This window comes from Staurois parvus, unplaced genomic scaffold (genome assembly GCF_062004578.1).
Source record: "Staurois parvus isolate SC_StPar_1 unplaced genomic scaffold, SC_StPar_1.0 ptg000701l, whole genome shotgun sequence".
Classification (NCBI taxonomy): domain Eukaryota; kingdom Metazoa; phylum Chordata; class Amphibia; order Anura; family Ranidae; genus Staurois; species Staurois parvus.
Genome location: NW_028318497.1, coordinates 423,538 through 444,335, shown reverse-complemented (window position 1 = coordinate 444,335; position 20,798 = coordinate 423,538). Strand labels below are relative to the sequence as shown.

Genomic DNA, 20,798 nt, shown 5'->3' with positions numbered 1-20,798 from the left:
AATATTCTCATCTGAAAATCTACATGTGTATGGTCAGCAATTCTGTAATTGCCTGCAGAGACTGCCTGCAAAAGTCTGAGATTGCACCTGTGATCTGCTGCAATGCACTGCAGGCTCCTAGTAAAAAATAATAATGCACATCTTATACCTGCAATACTTGCAAAAAGTTGTGTGTGATATATATATAAATGAACACATAAGTAAATTTATATTTAACCCATAAGCATGTGTGTATATACAGTATATAGTGCTATATATATATATAGATATATAGGAGCAGGGCCCTCCTATTCCTTCTGTACTGAAAGTATTGTAATTGTACTGTCTCCCTTATATTGTACAGCGCTGCACAAACTATATAAATCCTGTATAATCATAATAATAATATGAATAGGAAGAGTTGACTGATTTTCCAAAATAACTTGTTTACCACCCCAGCTGTCATAAACAGTAAACTGCTAATAGAGAGGAGGATCACCTGTCTCCATCAGTTGTTTCATTCTACAATGTGATCACATTATAACACAGCTGTTTGCGGTATTTTCTATTTCTATACACTTGGATGAAGTGATCTAGAGCACATTGCTGAGTCCTGATTGCTCAGCACACTGTCATACACAGATCGGTGCTCCTCTGACATCACCTCTACAGAGATCTGAGTAGAAGAAGGTGCGATCCGCCTATGACAGCGCCATGGTAAGGAGGGAAACAGGTGCGGGGAGCTTCCCCTGAATTCCAAGAAGCAGGTGTCACTGCACTCCTGTCATTCCATGTGCTGGCCCCCATTACACAGCACAGCACAGGACATGCTGCCCCCGGCTCTAGCAATGCCCCCTCCAGTGCATGTCATGTACTTACAGTCCAGCTCCCAGCAATATGTCTACTGTGTGTCTTCTCAATTCCTGTATGAGCTGAGAAGACTAGGCTGTGTCTGTCACATCCCACAATCCACCGCGGCCCGGAGCGTCACATCCCATCTTCTACTGTACACGGTCTGTCAGACAAGACAGAGCAATAGAAATGGCTCATTGCAGCCTGAGAGCCGGCTCTCCCCTACAACTGTGCTCTGACGGTGTAACACACTCCTCCATTGGCCGGCCTACAGTCTTCCTCATTGGTAAAATACAAGGTGGACTTCCATTGGCCAGCAATATGTCTCTACCTTGTCTATTACTGTACATGAATTCCTCCTGTCTACACACAGCTGCAAATGGAGAAGTACACTGAGTGCTGGGGACAGAGCCTGACAGCAGAGTGTTGACTGAAAAGACACTTTCTAAAGTGTATGGAAAGCCCAAACTTTTTTTGTTTTGGATAAAGTATAGTTAAAGTGTTACTAAATCAGACAGTAAAATCAGCCTGTATATGCAGTAAAGCATGCTTGATATACTCACTGTGGAATCTAAGGGGTTAATCCTCCACATTGTGTTTGATCCTGACTTCTTTGATCCTCCCCTTCCACTGTCCCCAATCCATCTGCACATGCTCAGTTTGGTGTGTATTGCTAAATAGTGCTTTTTTTGTTTTGTTTTTCATGTGATCAGCGTTATCTAAACAGAGGGTCAGGGGTTATGCAGGCTCATATGACAATCAGGGGAGAATGAAAACTCCTCCTATAAGTCTTAACCAGTGTTCTGCTGGACACTGATAGATGTCACAAGACTGCTCTAACTGCTGATGAGAAAAGGTATTTCACAGTTTATATTCACTAAAATAATTGCATTTCCATGTTCTGTGTACTGTGGGAGGCCAGATATAGTGAATGCAGGGTCATGGGTTTAGTAATACTTTAAAGAGGAATTCCAGCTAAAGCCTAACTAGTCTTAACAAAAACCCCCTCCCCTATCCTAACAACTATATTAATTAACTTGTGTAACCTGTGTATACTTATCCTCAGCCCCCCCCAGTTCTGGTCATGTGATCCCCTATGTCAGCCAGAGGTGGCTGCAGGGGAGAGGAGAGAGCACCCACCGTGGAAGTTGGGACTGACATCACCCATAGGCTTCTATGGCCCATCCATTGACAGCACTCCCTCTTCTTTACTGCAGCTGACACTGGGGAGCTGATCATGTGACTGGACCGGAGCAGGCTGAACATAAGTAAAGCCAAACACACGGGTCGAATTCCGAAAGAATTTTCTTTCGAACATCTTTTCTAAGAATTTTCATTTGAATTTCGCACCATTAGTGAGCCACATAAACAGCCGATTTTCAAGCAACCATCAAATTTGAGTGATCGGGCATGTTGGAAATTTTTTGAAAAACGAACAAATTTCTAATCAATGATGGAAGAATCATGGGAGAAATGTACTTGAAAAAAAATGAGCATGAGCCGTGACCTGGAAAGAAAAGAAAATTCTTGGCCACAAAAATTCTTTTCTGTAGCAACATGAGGGTGAAATTAAAGGCTTGGTTGATCAAATTTCAAAATCATTGGTGGCACGATCGGATTACAAAATGCACTGAATTTCCAATTTTCTAAAAAAATTAGTTTGGAATTTGACCCATTGTTTTATTGTGTATGTTTGTTTATGTAATGTAATTTTGTCCTGGGATTTGTAATGTGAGTGATACCAATCTAGGGGGAAGGTTTTTGTGTAAAAATGCTGTAATATTAATAAAATCAGTTCTTGTTTTACTCCAATATTGGTTCTGTCTGATGCTTGGAGTAAATTTGCTATATTCTAGTTCCAGAGTGGAGGAAGCTGTGCCCAGTTGGGGCATCAGGCAGTCCGTCACAGGATCCAATTCTCTCTCTTTCCCAGTACCTCCAGCTAGGTCCATAGGGTCCCTGTACCGTGATATTGGTCCTGGATGCGTGTGGGGCACCGAACGCTAGGGAGGGGGTCATATCACCAACCCCATCACTACTAGGAGGTACCAAGCATTGCCCATGCTTGGTACCACCCTTCCTGCTGGCTGGCTGCTGTAGCATTTGCAGCAGTCCTGGTTACTCATAGAATACTCATAGCAATGGCATTGTAGCCAAATTCCCGCAAGCCCCTTCATGGTGGCTCTCTAGCTTCCCCTTTTCATCCCCCTTTTTGTCTTACAGGTTCTGTTCTTTGGACACACTATGTCCCTAGTGCACCCCTTTAAAAGAACTTCAGACCAGGCACTTAACAGTTAACTTGGAACCTTCAATAAGTATTCAGTTGATACAGCACACAGTCTCTGTACAGTTAATTCTTCCTCTCTCTCTATTCCCAATTTGGGATGCTCCTAATCTGGCTGCCATCCCATACCTCAAAGCAGTGCAAAGTCCTTTAGTTTGCACCCCCAATTGGCACCCTGTCAAGGCACCTCCAAGTTGAGGACACATCTTGCAGCACCTCTTCTGCTTCTTCCCATGGGGAGGCAAGGCCTGCCGAAGGCCCCAGGAGCCTGAATGGCTACCTCCCTGTGTATTTATGGGCCCACAAAAAGGGCAGGACCATGAACACCTGGGAGTTAGTAACCTTAACCTCTTCCTAACTTCTTTAACTCACAGCACCCGACATACAAAGTATACACAATACTAACATATTATAACAGGTGACCCAAAAATAAGAGAGAACTTTATTTTTCATACAACCCTTGTAAGCACCTACTTACAGGCACACCTTTCTTATATTTCACAAGAAACTTTATTGGAGACTGTTATACAGAACACCATGGCAGAACCTGTTCTGTCTGTGCAGTCACCAGAAAAGTTTCTTGTGGATAATTCCAGCAGTGTGCTACCTTCCTTTTCAGACTAGCATCATCTGCTATAGGAGTGTGAATGGGCTCTGTGCCAGTCTGCACTTGTCCTTCACAGCTTGAAGTATAACTAAAGGCAAAACGTTTTTTTAGTTTTGGATGGAGTGGAGAGAGATTTGCTCCGTTAAGTCTCTATTTGTCCTATTTACCATTATCATTGAATATGAAAGCAAAAGAAAATCCCAAATTTTGGATTGTCCCCAGAAAAGTAATAGAGAGGAAATCTTCCAATAGGAACACTGGTTCTGGGGTCCCCAAAGAATTCCCTTAATTTGCTTGGATTTCCTCTCACTTCCTGCTTGGCTATGGAACAGGAAGTGAAGGGAAATCTCTGCAATGGGACACATATGGCAAAAAAAAATCTGACAGAGGTTATAACCCTCCTTTAGCCTTTGGTCACACTGAATTCCACTTTGAAATCGTACGACTTCACTTGAATTCGTACGTTTTCAAAGTTGGATGTCAGTCCAACTTCAGATGCGACTTGGAATACATCTGTGTGACTTCATGCACAGATGTCTATGCAAGTCACTTGTAAAAAGTACTACATGAAGTACTTTCAAAATCAGTGCGATTCTGACGGAGTCAGAATCATACCAATATGACCGTTCCATTATGGACAATAGGGTGCGACTTGTCATGCGATTTGAAAAAGTTGCAACAGTGTGACTGGGGACTCACTCTATCCAAAATAAAAAAAAAAATTTAAAAATGTTGCCTGTAGTTCTACTTAAGTGTCTTAAGTGATTACTAAAACCAGTAATAATCGAATGCAGAGGCAGTTGTTTAACCTCTTAGCGCCTGCACCTCCTGACCCTTTAAGAGTTTCAGAAGCCGGGAGGCGGGGTTTTAGGGTCATGTGACTGCCGTGATTCATCATCACGGCGGTCACCTGATCGGAAAAGGTCCCGATCAAAAGGGGAGATTGGGACCTTTCCGTGAGTCTTGGACATATGTGCTGGGAGCGCGCAGGTCGTGTGCTCTCAGCACATATGTATTTTCTAATTGCACGCAAATATGCGGCCACTCGGCATCAAGGCCCAGACACCGAGAGGGCGCATATTTGCGTGTGCTCAGCGTCAAGGGGTTAATATGATAAAGAGTAGATACATTTGTGTAGTCTTACAGCTGCAACCAGCCCTTTGAGGGCAACCATAATTCTGATGCAGCACGCAATGAAATTGAGTTTGACATCCCTGTTTGTATTGTTTTTTACGCAAAGTTTTTCAGCTGCTATCTAGAGATTTATACAGCATTGTGATAAAAGAGAAGGTGCCATGATGTCTGATTTTTTTCAGTGTAATACTAAGGCTAGCCTGTTATTTGTAGTAGTAGAGGGCAGGACACAACAGCTTAAAATGGTATTAAACCCAAAATGTAATATATTGCAGCTTACCAATCATTAGATGTGGTGGCTGCATTGCTTTTCTTTTTTTTGTAGGCCTTTTTCCCTCTGTTTTTACCTGGAGATCTGGTCAGTAACACACCTTCTGTATTATGCAGATACCACTCTGGATGAAGGAGCACAGGTTGCACCGTTGGACAGCAGCATTCTCAATCAGGGGAAGAGGAGAGCAGGTACAGCAAACAGTTTTTTTTCTTTGGCATTAAAGAATTTACATAAAGGCTAATTATTGTAAGCACCTCTGTCAGTGGTAAATGGTTTTTCTTATCCCTGTAACTGAAACATTCTGCTGGAGAGCTTATTCTTTTGAAAAACATCAGACTTACTGGCCAAGTCACCACATGAAAATTGAAGTAAGCCTAAAAAAGAAAATGAATGCAGCCATCACATCTAAGATTTGGTAAGCTGCAATATAATGTTTGCTTTCGTGTTTAATACCACTTTAGGGTATAAAGTATAAACCTCGCTCTATGCATTGGGCATTCTTGAGATGATTCATGAAAATTCCAAAAAATAAAAACAAACTTGATTAATGGCAAATTAAAAGGTGGCACTGGACAATGCCAAACTGCTTACACAACCCAACTGCTGCTGGCAAAACAATTCTGGATGCAAACCCAGCTGTAGACTATTATAATAATTTCAAGGGCCCATTCATGTCATTGCATTACATTAAAGAAATTTACATGCATTTGTATGCTGCAGTGCCATTAATTTTGAATGTCATTTTGTATGGCACACCAATGCAACTCCACCATACATCTGTGTCACTGCGTAGCATTGTCATCACTTTCAAAGTGAATAGTCTGCCTGTAGACTGTGGGGGCCCAGGCAGTAGGCACCCCGGAGGGAAGGAACGACACACACAATGGATGAAATTACAAGAGATGTATTTTTAAAAACATCCCAAGATTCAGTAACAGGGTTTATGCAGTGGCTCAGAGCTGGAAGCAACACTCATAGAAGATCATACAGTACTTGCGAAGAGCGATGCATGGAGACCGACAGCACCTGACGCAGAGGGCAGCTGAGAAGAAGTAGGCAGCAAAAGATTAGTAGCGGAAAGGTACCCCAAAGCAGCCCTTATGCTGTTCCTCCTCCTCTGGAACCTCTCCCTCATGCTAGGCACACTCTCCCTATCCAGCATGTTCCTGTCCCTGACCTAACTACACGCAAATTGCATGCCAACTAAAGTGAGGCAGCACTTTTTATAGGCACTTCCCTCACTAAAGATGGCTGCAGGTGTCAGCCAGGGTGGCAGAGTCCAATCGGACTGCAGTCCACCTGATTACAGGTATGGAAGCCTAAGATGAAGGTACATTCCCTTTGTTCTCCCCTTTCCTGGCAGGATGGTTGCAACAGCACCACCTGTGCAGGGAGGTCAACCTACACCTGCCTAGAAGCTCTCAATATAGCACACATGCAATTCATCAAACTGGACAGGTATAAATGTCCCCTTACAGTGCACGCGGGGTGGAAAACTAGTTGCCACTCTACACACCCATAAATTCTGGGCTACTTTCTACAGACATCATGGGTATAATTTTGAAACGTATGAGGTATTAGGAGCCATGGTGAAAATCCATGCAAACAGAAAGAAATCTTAAAAACTCCATGCAAGTAGCACCCAGGTAGCAGCTGAGCCTAGTGCTTCTGAAATGATGGGCTAATTCAAAGTAAAATATAGTTGGAGTTACTGTAAGCTTACATTTTCACTCACAACAAAACACATACTCGTACTATGAACACTGTGCTAACTTGTTAATAAAAGCTCTATTGCTATATACTTAATGTGCCAAACTATTGAATATTCTGTTTTGTTCAACACTTCCAGGCACTTTAAATTTTAGGCTGAAAATCATAGTATAGTCTTTACTAATGGAACCATAACAAATCATCCCCAGTGCAAATGTATGAAGAGAATGGTACAAATAAAAATAATTCATAGTGAACTATCAAATGGGAATTAAAATTTAATTTAAAGTCTAGTATCAGTGTAATGGTGGCAACCATGGTGAGTTGCATGATTAACGGCTGTTTTCTTTCACCTTTGCAAGCATTAAGTTTTTACTGTCGGAGGAAATGAAGGCAGAATTGTAGCAGAAAATTCCTTGTAGCCAGGTGTTTCTGGTTATCGGATGAATAACATGTCCAGAAGTCATGAGGGAGAGTTTAATATTATGACGGGAAGATTTGCGATCACCTTGAGTTTGCTGCCTCGAGTATCCCTCGTACAGCTGTGACATAACTTTACGGTGGAGGAGTCAAGAATTCATGTTGAACTAAGTAACAGGTATAGCCAGCACAGATAATTTTATTGCTATATTTTAAAACTGACTGAAAGCTAAAATGTGCGTTTTATTGGATTTTTATGAATCGAAGAAGCCAATTTCATAAAATAGTGAAGTTCCATATGGCTGACACAAATATATCACTTCATTTATAATGATTTTTTTAATGTGAACACATATGTGTGCACAAACATCCAAAGCTTCTAAGCTACAAAGCCTATTTTCCAACATGTTACATTCATAATCAACAATCAGCTATGTTAAAAAAACGGAACTAACCATGATCAATTATGTAATAATCTACATTTATTTATCATATATAAAAAATTAAAGTGTTAATAAACCCAGAGCCCTGTATTCACTATATCTGGTCTCCCACAGTACACACAATATGGAGATGCAATTATTTTAGTAAATATAAACTGCTAAATAGAAATAGATATTAGCAGCTGACAAGGGCAGACCTGCCACAAAAGCGGTATACAACAAATCCCATGCGGAGTAATAATTCACTATTATAGTGGATGCAATTATTCCTGTAATTAATAAACAATAATTGCATCCACTATAATAGTGAATTATTACTCCGCATGGGATTCATTATATACCGCTTTTGTGGCAGGACTGCTCTTGTCAGCTGCTAATATCTATTTCTATGTTGTTTGGTTTAAGAATCCACACCCTATTAGTGGTGAGTCAGGGAAATGCATTTCAATGGGTGGTTACACCCGGTATTTTGGCACTTTTTCTTTTTTGTATAAACTGCTAAATACCTTTTCTCATTAGCAGTTAGAGCAGTCTTGTGATTTCTATCATTGTCCAGCAGAGCACTGGTTAAAGCTTATAAGAGGAGTTTTAATTTGCCTCTTACCGTCCTATGAGACTGCAGGACCCCTGACCCTCTGTCTGGACAGTGCTGATTGGCCTTTTCTGATCATATGTACTCTCCCAAGAGTGCATGTGCAGCCTGCCTCCAAGGTTCTGTTTTATCAGGAGATGAGTTGGGGACAGTAGAAGGGGAGGAGCAGAGAAGACAGAATCAAACATCCTTTTTACACAATGCAGATGATTAACCCCTTAAGTTCCACAGTGAGTATAACAAGCATGCTTTACTGCATATACAGGCTGATTTTACTGGTATGGGTTTAGTAACCCAGTTGTCAGGAGCTGTAATAATCATCTGGACTGCTTAAGAAAAAAGGTTAAAAGAACATTTGACATAAACCAACAAAAGGGGCCCACCAACAACATTTTTGTAAAGATTTTTCACAGCTCCAGTATTGCATACACAGCATCTAAGAGCATTTGTGTCAAAGGGATACACAGAACTGATTCATTTAGAGTGAGCAGTTTATTTTTTTAATCTTTTTCCAACTACCTATTTTAAGAGTATATACTACACATAAATACCCCTAAACCTCTCTTCAGGGCTATTTTAGGAGACATAGAGGGATCAGGGATAGTTGAAGTTCTTAAGTCCTGTAGGCAGGGCTGGCAATGTTGGTTGGGTTTTCAGAGTAGCAAAATCAGCCCACAAAGGAATATATGAGCATACTGAATTTCTGCCAGATCAAATGGTATTTTTTTGTTTTTGCAGCATTTCAACAGGTTAAAATATGGCAAATCTGCATGCATTGTGGAGATGTATTTGTGTGTCTTTTTCTTTGCCATGATGTACTGTGTACCAGGGGTGGACTGACAACTAATGGGGCCCCCGGGCAATAGGGGATCATGGGGCCCCTGTGTCCTTGCCCAAACTCAAAAAAGCCTATGAAAAAGGTACCAGGGGCAGGGGCATCTCATGGGGCCCCCTACTGACCCCGGGCCCTCGGGCAGTGCCCGAGTTTCCAAATGGTCAGTCCGCCCCTGCTGTGTACTCTACACAAAATATTTAGGGTGCAATAATAAAACCTAGGCAAATCTCTAGATCATTTGAAGCCCTACCTGAACAACTGAATTGTTGCTGGAATTCGTGAATACGGTTTTTGCATCATGTAACTATTCTGCTGTGCTTATTTTCTCTCACAGGAGGAATAACATTTAAAGCAGTTTTAAAGTGATATTAAAGGTTTTTATTTTTTGTTAAATAACAAACATGTTATACTTACCTGCTCTGTGCAGTGTGTTTGCACAGTGCAGCCACAATCCTCTTCTTCTCTGGTCCCCTACTGGCGCATCTAGCTCTTCTCCCCTGAGCAGGGCCCCCATTGCAAACTGCTTGCTATGGGGGGCACTGGTGCATGTTCACTCTCAAGCCCCATTATCTGCTTCCATAAAACACTGTAGAGTGTGTCTTAACCCTGCCCCCCTCACTCTCCTCAGTGGCTAATGGCCAATGACTCCTGCTGCTGTGTCTGAGCCAAAGAGGAAGCAGAGACCCGGGGGAGCCACTGCTTTCCTGCACATAGCTGGACCAAGATTGGGCTCAGGTGAGTACTGGGGGGGAATCTGCACACATAAACTTTTTACCTTCATGCATAGCCTGCGCTGGATTGGTTCCCAGAGCTACCAATTGTCCAGGTAAGCCCAGGAACCACTGGAAAGCAGCGGGGGGGGGGGGGGGGGGGTGACCCCTCCCGCTTTTTCTAAAAGTGATTCAGTGGCGAATTTGCGCTTGGATCACTTTTAACAGAAAGTCCTGCACCTAAGGGAAGAATTAATACTATTGTAATGGCATCTAGCTGCAGCCATGTTTGATATTAAACATCAAAGAAATGATGTACACTCATGGTACACATGCTCAATTGCTTGGTAACACAAATTGCTAATCAGCCAACCACATGGCAGCAACTCAATGCATTTAGGCATCTATATATGGTGAAGACGACTTGCTGAGGTTCAAACCAAGCTTCAGAACAGGAAAGAGAGAGGATTAAAATGACTTTGAATGTTGCATGGTTATTGGTGCCAGACGGGTTGGTCTGAGTATTTCAAAAACTGCTGATCTACTGGGATTTTCATGCACAACCATCTCTAGGGTTTACAGAAAATGGTCCGAAAAAGAGAAAGTATCCAGTGAGCGACAGTTGTGTGGATGAAAATGCTTTGTGAATGTCAGAGATCAGAAGAGAATAGGCAGACTAGTCTGAAATGATAAGAAGACAACAATAACTCAAACAACCACTCTTTACAACCAAAGGTATGAAGAATACCATCTCTGAATGCACAACATGTCGAACCTTGAAGCAGATGGGCTACAGCAGCAGAAGACCACACTGGGTGCCACTTCTGTCAACTAAGAACAGGAAACGGAGGCTACAATTCACACAGGCTCACTAAAATTGGACAATAGAAGATTGGAAAAACGTTTCCTAGTCTACTGAGTCTCAATTTCTCTAGAGATGGTTGTGCGTGAAAATCCCAATAGATCAGCAGTTTTTTAAATACTTAGACAGCCCGTCTGGCACCAAAAACCATGCCGTTCAGAGTCACTTAAATCCCCTTTCTTCCCCATTCTGATGCTCGGTTTGAACTTTAGCAACTCGTCTTCACCACATCTAGATGCCTAAAACAATTGAGTTGCTGCCATGTGATTGACTGATTAGCAATTTGTGTTACCAAGCAATTCAACAGGTGTACCTAATAAAGTGGCCAGAGGAGACCTGAAAGTGGCACATGGCAGAGTGTGGCGATGGAGACAGCAGCAATGGGAGGCCGTACAGGGACCCATGAGACACTGTGGACCTGGCAGCAGCATGAGGAGGCGGTACAGGGGCCCATGGCAGATTAGGGGCCTGGCAGCAGCAATGGGAGGCCCGTAATCTGCCAGCACTCTATGACAAAATGGAACACACCAGCAGTGTGAGGAGACCTGAAAGTGGCACATGGCATGACACACTGTGGACCTGGCAGCAGCATGAGGAGGCGGTACAGGGGCCCATGGCAGATTACAGGCCTGGCAGCAGCAATGGGAGGCCCGTAATCTGACAGCACCCTATGACAAAAAATGGAACACACCAGCAGTGTGTGAGGAGACCTGAAAGTGGCACATGGCAGAGTGTGGCGATGGAGACAGCAGCAATGGGAGGCCGTACAGGGACCCATGAGAGACTCTGGACCTAGCAGCAGCATGAGGAGGCGGTATATAGAGGCCTATGGCAGATTAGGGGCCTGGCAGCAGCTATAGGAGGCCCGTAATCTGCCAGCACCCTATGTCAAAAAATTCAACACACCAGCAGTGTGTGAGGAGACCTGAAAGTGGCACATGTTTGAGGCATGATTCATGGCGGATTTAGTCAGTTGTGTCAGGAACTGGTGGTTTGAAATCCAGACTAATCCACGCCTGATTCATTTTCACAAACGTGAGTCTCTCCACACTTTGGGTGGACAGTCGTGTCCTCCGCGGAGTTACAATACCTCCTGCCGCACTAAACACGCGCTCCGATGCCACGCTACTGGCCGGGCATGACAGCCTTTCAAGGGCAAATTCAGCTAGTTGGGGCCAAAGGTCAAGTTTCGTTGCCCAGTAGTCAAGGGGATTGTCTACCTCGGTTGGCAGGGTGCTGTCCAAGTAGGCCCGAGCCTGTTGTTTGAGGTCCTGCTCCAGGTCCACCTGATGCTGCTGCTGCTGCGGCTGGTTAGTAGTTTCCTCACTGAGCTGGTGAAGAAAGCTACTCATCATCGACTGCAGACTGAGGCAGCCGCTGCTGGTGGAGCTGCCACTGCTCCTACCACCCCACCCCTCCCCTGCTGCCATGGCAGCGGAACGCGAGCGCACAGGGCCCACAGTGTCTGAGGATGGACGTTGGCGCAGAAAGGCATAGACCAGCTGACTACATAGGTGGTTTTTATAGTACGTTATTTTGGCCTCCCTCTCAGCAGGTGTGAAAAAGGCCACCATTTTTGAACGGTAGCGAGGGTCCAACAAGGTGGACAGCCAAAAGTCATCCCTCTGTCTGATGGTTATTATTCGGCTGTCGCTACGCAAGCAACCGAGCATGCTATGGGCCATTTGTGCCAAGGAATGCGAGGGACTCCCTGCCTCCATCTCCACAGCATACTGCCACGGTGCGTCTGGGTCCTCTGTCTCCTCCTCCTCCTCCTCTACCAGATGCTCCTGCTCCTCCACTCCTGTCCGCTGAGTGGAAAAACCACCCATTTCACTCAATAATTCCTGAGCACCAATGTCCTCCTCTACCTCCTCCTCTTCTTCCTGTCCTGCCCCCACAGGGGTCATGTGGCGTTGAGATCTGTGCGCCACGTCTACCGCACCCTGACCAGCCATTGTTAACAGCATTTGTTCCAGGACGTGCAACAGAGGAATGACGTCGTTCATCCCATAGTCCTGCCGACTCACGAATAGCGTGGCCTCCTCAAAGGGCCTGAGCAAGCGCAGGTGTCACGCATGAGCTGCCAATGGCTGACATCTAAGTTACACAGGGAGTACCTTTATCCGCTTGTAACATCAGGAAATCTGTGATGGCTTTTCGCTGTTCGTAAAGGCGGTCTAACATATGTAGGGTTGAATTCCACCTTGTTGCAACGTCACAGCATGAGGAGTCGGTACGGGGGCCCATGGCAGATTACGGGCCTGGCAGCAGCAATGGGACGCCCGTAATCTGCCAGCACCCTATGACAAAAAATGTAACACACCAGCAGTGTGAGGAGATCTGAAAGTGGCACATGGCAGAGTGTGGCGATGGAGACAGCAGCAATGGGAGGCCGTACAGGGACCCATGAGAGAGTCTGGACCTGGCAGCAGCATGAGGAGGCGGTATAGGGGCCCGTGGCAGATTAGGGGCCTGGCAGCAGCTATAGGAGGCCCGTAATCTGCCAGCACCCTATGACAAAAAATGGAACACACCAGCAGTGTGAGGAGACCTGAAAGTGGCACATGGCATGAGACACTGTGGACCTGGCAGCAGCATGAGGAGGCGGTACATGGGCCCATGGCAGATTAGGGGCCTGGCAGCAGCTATGGGAGGCCCGTATTCTGCCAGCACCCTATGACATAAAATGGAACACACCAGCAGTGTGAGGAGACCTGAAAGTGGCACATGGCAGAGTGTGGCGATGGAGACAGCAGCAATGGGAGGCCGTACAGGGACCCATGAGAGACTCTGGACCTGGCAGCAGCATGAGGAGGCGGTATAGGGGCCTATGGCAGATTAGGGGCCTGGCAGCAGCTATGGGAGGCCCGTAATCTGCCAGCACCCTATGACAAAAAATGGAACACACCAGCAGTGTGAGGAGACCTGAAAGTGGCACATGGCAGAGTGTGGCGATGGAGACAGCAGCAATGGGAGGCCGTACAGGGACCCATGAGAGACTCTGGACCTGGCAGCAGCATGAGGAGGTGGTATAGGGGCCCATGGCAGATTAGGGGCCTGGCAACAGCTATAGGAGGCCCGTAATCTGCCAGCACCCTATGACAAAAAATGGAACACACCAGCAGTGTGAGGAGACCTGAAAGTGGCACATGGCATGAGACACTGTGGACCTGGCAGCAGCATGAGGAGGCGGTACAGGGGCCCATGGCAGATTAGGGGCCTGGCAGCAGCTATGGGAGGCCCGTAATCTGCCAGCACCCTATGACAAAATGGAACCCTGGGCTGGGGCAGGCAGAACCGCCGTATCTTTATCACGGTTTTCCCAGGCCACCAAATGGCGACGCTGCATATGCTGCCGCAAAGCTGTAGTGCCAACATGGGCCCCCTGGCCACGCTTGACTTTCTGGCCACATAGTCGACATACGGCTATGTTTACTTCCTCGGGCAGCTTGACAAAAAATTGCCACACCGCCGAGTAGGAAACTTTGCCCCCGATACTCCTCACTGGCTGACTGCTGCTTCCTCCGTGCACACCGGCACCACTACTGGCCATGGTGGTAGGCTGCAGTGGAGCTGGTGCTGTACTCCGTGGCCGTTTGCTTCCACTGACACTGCTGCGACCCTGCTGCCTCCTGGGCAACCCACCGACTGTTTTGCTCGCTGCCAAGCTGGCACCCTCTTCTCCTGATGATGCGGAAGCAATAGCCTGATGACGACGAGGCTGCCAAGTGCGATCAGCCTCATCATCATCAATTAGGGTCTCCGCCTCACTACTAGCCCCCTCGGCTGCGTGTGGGTCAGGAGACAGACCTGTCTCTAGACCGGCTACCTCGCCACTCTCCTCGCCACTACTTCTTCGCCTGGCTGCTGAAGAGGCGGATGTCTCCCCCCGTTCCTGACCGCCCTCTGTTACCTCTTCCTCACTGTACAGTGGGGCTGAGCCCACAGCATACGATACTTCGCTTGGTGAGGGAACACCAAAGGACAGGGGCAGGTCGAGGACACGTGATTTCAGTGGGCTTGCCCCCGGGCCATGCCAACTAACGGTTGTGTCTGACGTACCCACCGACTGTTGGCTGTAGGTGTCAGAGGTGACCTGGGAAGAGGAAGACGACCGAGCCAACCAATCGATGACGGCAGGGTTGTCGGTGGAGACACGACCGCTGGATGACACCGGGAGCACTGGCCTCTGGCTGCGACTAGTGCTGCCTCGACCCCTTCCTCTGCTGCCACGTCTGCTCGCTCCTAAAACATTGCCTCCTCTGCCACTCCTATGCATCTTGTCTGACATACTCTTTAATTAAACGATTCTGTGTCCCTGAGTAACAATTCTGTGTCTGTCCCTGAGTAACAATTCTGTGTCCCTCAGTAACAATTCTGTGTCCCTCAGTAACAATTCTGTGTCCCTGAGTAACAATTCTGTGTCCCTGAGTAACAATTCTGTGTCCCTCAGTAACAATTCTGTGTCCCTGAGTAACAATTCTGTGTCCCTCAGTAACAATTCTGTGTCCCTCAGTAACAATTCTGTGTCCCTCAGTAACAATTCTGTGTCTGTCCCTGAGTAACAATTCTGTGTCTGTCCCTGAGTAACAATTCTGTGTCCCTCAGTAACAATTCTGTGTCCCTGAGTAACAATTCTGTGTCCCTCAGTAACAATTCTGTGTCCCTCAGTAACAATTCTGTGTCTGTCCCTGAGTAACAATTCTGTGTCTGTCCCTGAGTAACAATTCTGTGTCCCTCAGTAACAATTCTGTGTCCCTGAGTAACAATTCTGTGTCCCTCAGTAACAATTCTGTGTCCCTCAGTAACAATTCTGTGTCCCTGAGTAACAATTCTGTGTCCCTGAGTAACAATTCTGTGTCCCTGAGTAACAATTCTGTGTCCCTCAGTAACAATTCTGTGTCTGTCCCTGAGTAACAATTCTGTGTCTGTCCCTGAGTAACAATTCTGTGTCTGTCCCTGAGTAACAATTCTGTGTCCCTCAGTAACAATTCTGTGTCCCTGAGTAACAATTCTGTGTCCCTCAGTAACAATTCTGTGTCCCTCAGTAACAATTCTGTGTCCCTCAGTAACAATTCTGTGTCCCTGAGTAACAATTATGTGTCCCTCAGTAACAATTCTGTGTCCCTGAGTAACAATTCTGTGTCCCTCAGTAACAATTCTGTGTCCCTCAGTAACAATTCTGTGTCCCTCAGTAACAATTCTGTGTCTGTCCCTGAGTAACAATTCTGTGTCTGTCCCTGAGTAACAAATCTGTGTCCCTCAGTAACAATTCTGTGTCCCTCAGTAACAATTCTGTGTCTGTCCCTGAGTAACAATTTTGTGTCTGTCCCTGAGTAACAATTCTGTGTCCCTCAGTAACAATTCTGTGTCCCTCAGTAACAATTCTGTGTCCCTGAGTAACAATTCTGTGTCCCTCAGTAACAATTCTGTGTCCCTCAGTAACAATTCTGTGTCCCTCAGTAACAATTCTGTGTCCCTAAGTAACGTTTCTGTGGCCCTAAGTAACAGTTCTGTGGCCCTCAGTAACAATTCTGTGTCCCTCAGTAACAATTCTGTGTCTGTCCCTGAGTAACAATTCTGTGTCCCTAAGTAACGTTTCTGTGGCCCTAAGTAACGGTTCTGTGGCCCTCAGTAACAAATCTGTGTCCCTCAGTAACAATTCTGTGTCTGTCCCTAAGTAACAATTCTGTGGCCCTAAGTAACGTTTCTGTGGCCCCAAGTAACGATTCTGTGGCCCTAAGTAACGATTCTGTGGCCCTAAGTAACGTTTCTGTAGCCCTAAGTAACGTTTCTGTGGCCCTAAGTAACAGTTCTGTGGCCCTCAGTAACAATTCTGTGTCCCTCAGTAACAATTCTGTGTCTGTCCCTAAGTAACAATTCTGTGGCCCTAAGTAACATTTCTGTGGCCCTAAGTAACGTTTCTGTGGCCCTAAGTAACGATTCTGTGTGACAATGAACAAATAAGATATTGGATGTGTCGCGCTCCTAAAAAGAAATTTTTCTTAGTGATGTGTGATATATAAAATAAATAAATCTAAATAAATATTACATAAATATTAATACATTGTGATGTGATATATATTAAAAACTCCCAGTGCTGTAATTGATTGAATTGTGATTAAAAAATTTTTTAATACTGTGCAGAAAATTAATTTGTATAACATAAAAAATGTGCAAAGAAACCCTCCTTGCACCGTGATATATATGTGCAAAAAATAAATATGTGCAAATTTGCAAATATTGCCCCAAAATAATAATGTATGCTAAATATATATATAATGGAGTGTAATAATCAAATTAATATATAGAAAAATAAATAACAATAAAAATAAAAAATATACAATAATGGAAAACTGTGCAAACAATACTTCACTTATTGCAACAAAAAATGGTGATGTAAGCTGTATATTTCTTATCCTTTAGCTTTAAATGACATATGATAGTCCCAATTTATTTGTGCAAATATATAGAAAGTATATTATTATTGAGGTAGTCTGTGGTTCTACTTTCCTTCCACTAGATGGCCTCCCAATTCCTTCTGGGTTGTAAGGGCTGGATGGATGGATATAGATATCTCCCCTCGTGTTGTCCGGGGTCTATTTCCTATCACCTCTTCCTTCCCTGTATTCCTCTGGTTTAGGCCATAAAAGAAAGAGATACCCACATGGTGTTTTATCCTTTATAAAGGGGTTTAATAAGTTTCCAGACAAATGCGAACTCACATTCCACAAGATAATACAGAGCGTTTTTATATAGATGTGTGCCCTCACACAAAGACAGTACTCGCCGTTCCGCTGCTATTGGCGTCGTGACGTCAGAGCCCCTCCCCCAAACGATTCTGTGTCCCTCAGTAACAATTCTGTGTCTGTCCCTAAGTAACAATTCTGTGTCTGTCCCTGAGTAACAATTCTGTGTCCCTAAGTAACGTTTCTGTGGCCCTAAGTAACAGTTCTGTGGCCCTCAGTAACAATTCTGTGTCCCTCAGTAACAATTCTGTGTCTGTCCCTAAGTAACAATTCTGTGGCCCTAAGTAACGTTTCTGTGGCCCTAAGTAACAGTTCTGTGGCCCTCAGTAACAATTCTGTGTCCCTCAGTAACAATTCTGTGTCTGTCCCTAAGTAACAATTCTGTGGCCCTAAGTAACATTTCTGTGGCCCTAAGTAACGATTCCGTGGCCCTAAGTAACGATTCTGTGGCCCTAAGTAACGTTTCTGTGGCCCTAAGTAACGATTCTGTGGCCCTAAGTAACGTTTCTGTGTCCCTAAGTAAAGTTTCTGTGGCCCTAAGTAATGTTTCTGTGTCCCTAAGTAAAGTTTCTGTGGCCCTAAGTAACGTTTCTGTGGCCCTAACTAACGTTTCTATGTCCCTAAGTAACGTTTCTGTGTCCCTAACTCTCTCCCTGAAGACAGCCAGGTCTGCCTCTGTTGAATGACTGGAGGCAAATGGAGAATTCTAAAATGGCCGCCATTTATAGCTCGACCATTACACAGTGCTGGCTGGCTGGCTGCTGATTGGCTAATGCGATCACATGTCATGAATGAATGCATTATGGGTCAGCGCGCCTTGTCTGCGCGCCTTCCCAGACATCCCCGCTCCGTCGCCGCACATGTCGCCGCAATTTTAGGAAAAATTTCGAAATTTTTCTAATATTCGAAGCGAATTCCACTTCGCCTACTTCGATTCGCTCATCTCTAATTATGATTCTAATTTTTCTACAGATTTATCCTAATTATTAGCCGCAGAAGCAGTAATGACCCAAGTGTGATCCATTGTATATCACTTATGAAGTTTTATTAATCCTTCTCACTAAGCATTGACACAGGAAATATTTTTTGTTCTCGTGCCATCATTTCAGTTTAGGAGGAATGATTTCTAGTTTCTTTTTAATGGTAAAGGAGAGGATTGTAGTAATTAAATTAATCATGTATGAAGCTTAACGCTGCATAACAAGGAAAAAAATATAAAATAACTATAAAGTCAATTGTGCAACAATAACTATCAACACAATACAATCAACTATGATCGCAAAGCAATGCAAAACGTAATTACAAACATTTAATATGTAGAGTAGTAAATAAGTTTATACCCAGCAATATTACAAGTGTTCTGGTATTAAACTGAAATATCCAAAATGCTTCATGAGCCAGCTCTTTTAAGTTCATATTCATTCTATCTATAATTTGAAAAGGAAGACAAGTCACCCATATGACACATTCTAAATGTTTAATAATATTACCAGCCCATTAACACCCTTCCAGTTCAGTGTGTTGCAGTATCATATGCATTACAACAACACATGTTAACACACATTACTTATGTTGATGCATTGCAGTGCCTTTCATTTTGAATAGGCAATGCAGCTCTATAGCATATGCTTTGCATTGCATCACAGTACATATGTCCTGTTGGATCAAATGGAGAAACTAATATGTTGCGCTATCCCACAGAGGGGTGTCTAAAAATGAGCCAGGTCTCCTTTACCTGTTCAGAAGCTGCCAGCCCAGGTACCGGTTCACCAGTTCACCAGGACACCAACAAACACATGCTCAGTCTAGGGGTGTCTTTTTTGAACTTTTATTGCAGTACTTGAACACAGGCAGGTGGAGGGATGAGGACGTAGGAAATAAAGCACAAATGGGCATTAGAGGACAAATTCTCAGGCAAAGCCCTTTACTCGCAACCTTAAGTATTGCTGGAGGCAGAGGGGACAGACAGCTAGTCTAATGCAGGCCATAGATGGGGAGAAAAACGGCAGATTTTTCTTTTAAAAAATGAAAATTCGGTCGTTCAAGCGGCCGACGTTACCATCAATGGTAAAAAAAATCGGCCGATTTTCAGCCCTTCTACAGCCGGCAAAAAGTGTCCCTGCAGAGAGCTCCGCTATTTCTGACAGTTCTCTGACAGTTCCTTCACATTTACAGCGGTTGAAACATTGTATCTATTTGTTTCCATTTAGGATACAGATGTTTTTATTCGGAAACAAATAGATACAATGTTTCAACTGCTGTAAATGTCAAGGAACTGTCAGAGAACTGTCAGAAATAGCGGAGCTCTCTGCAGAGACACTTTTTGCTGGACTGGAATTCTTCTTATTTTTATCCTACTTCTTCTTCTTCTTCTTCATCCTCATCCTCTTCTTCTTCTTCTTCATCCTCTTCTTCTTCTTCATCCTCATCCTCTTCTTCTTCCTCATCCTCTTCTTCTTCTTCTTCTTCCTCATCCTCTTCTTCTTCTTCTTCTTCCTCATCCTCTTCTTCTTCTTCTTCTTCATCCTCATCCTCTTCTTCTTCCTCATCCTCATCTTCTTCTTCTTCATCCTCCTCCTCCTCTTCTTCCTCTTCTTCTTCTTCATCCTCCTCCTCATCCTCTTCTTCCTCATCCTCATCCTCTTCCTCATCCTCTTCTTCTTCATCATCCTCTTCTTCTTCTTCTTCTTCTTCATCCTCATCCTCTTCTTCTTCTTCATCCTCTTCTTCTTCATCATCATCCTCATCCTCTTCTTTTTCATCCTCTTCTTCTTCTTCGTCCTCATCCTCTTCTTCTTCTTCTTCTTCTTCTTCTTCATCCTCATCCTCATCCTCATCTTCTTCTTCTTCTTCTTCTTCATCCTCATCCTCTTCTTCTTCTTCTTCTTCATCCTCATCCTCTTCTTCTTCTTCTTCTTCATCCTCCTCCTCTTCTTCTTCATCCTCTTCTTCTTCTTCTTCATCCTCATCCTCTTCTTCTTCTTCTTCATCCTCATCCTCTTCTTCTTCATCCTCATCCTCTTCTTCTTTTTGTCTTCCTCTTGCAGGTCACTGCTCATGCGCAGATTTTTTATCGGTAAAAAATCGGCCGATTTGCCCACTAATTGCCGCGAAAATCGGCCGATCGGCAAAATCGGCCGATTTTTTTCCAACTTTACCGAAAAAAAAACCGGCCAAAATACCGAAAAACGGCCGACCAAATCGCCCATTAACGATCCGAAAATCGGCCGATTTTATTTTCGGCCGAAAAATCGGCCGATTTTTGACCCATCTATGGCCTGCATAAGACTCTGTAAGAGCAGTCACAGTCCTTGTAGCAACCTCTGATGTCTAACTTTCAATGC

General features: G+C 44.4%; 1 protein-coding gene across 3 annotated transcripts in view; it reads right to left on the bottom strand.

The window, feature by feature from the left end:
* MACROH2A1 (macroH2A.1 histone) overlaps positions 1–1,048 on the bottom strand; it is a 146,756-nt gene extending 145,708 nt beyond the window's left edge. The window contains exon 1 of one of the 3 annotated variants that reach the window (XM_089653135.1): positions 859–1,048. The gene's annotated coding sequence lies outside the window, so the exon portion shown is untranslated. The remainder of the gene's footprint in view (positions 1–858) is intronic. The other 2 variants (XM_089653133.1, XM_089653134.1) reach the window with 2 other exon arrangements.
* Between the last annotated feature and the right edge of the window lie 19,750 nt (positions 1,049–20,798).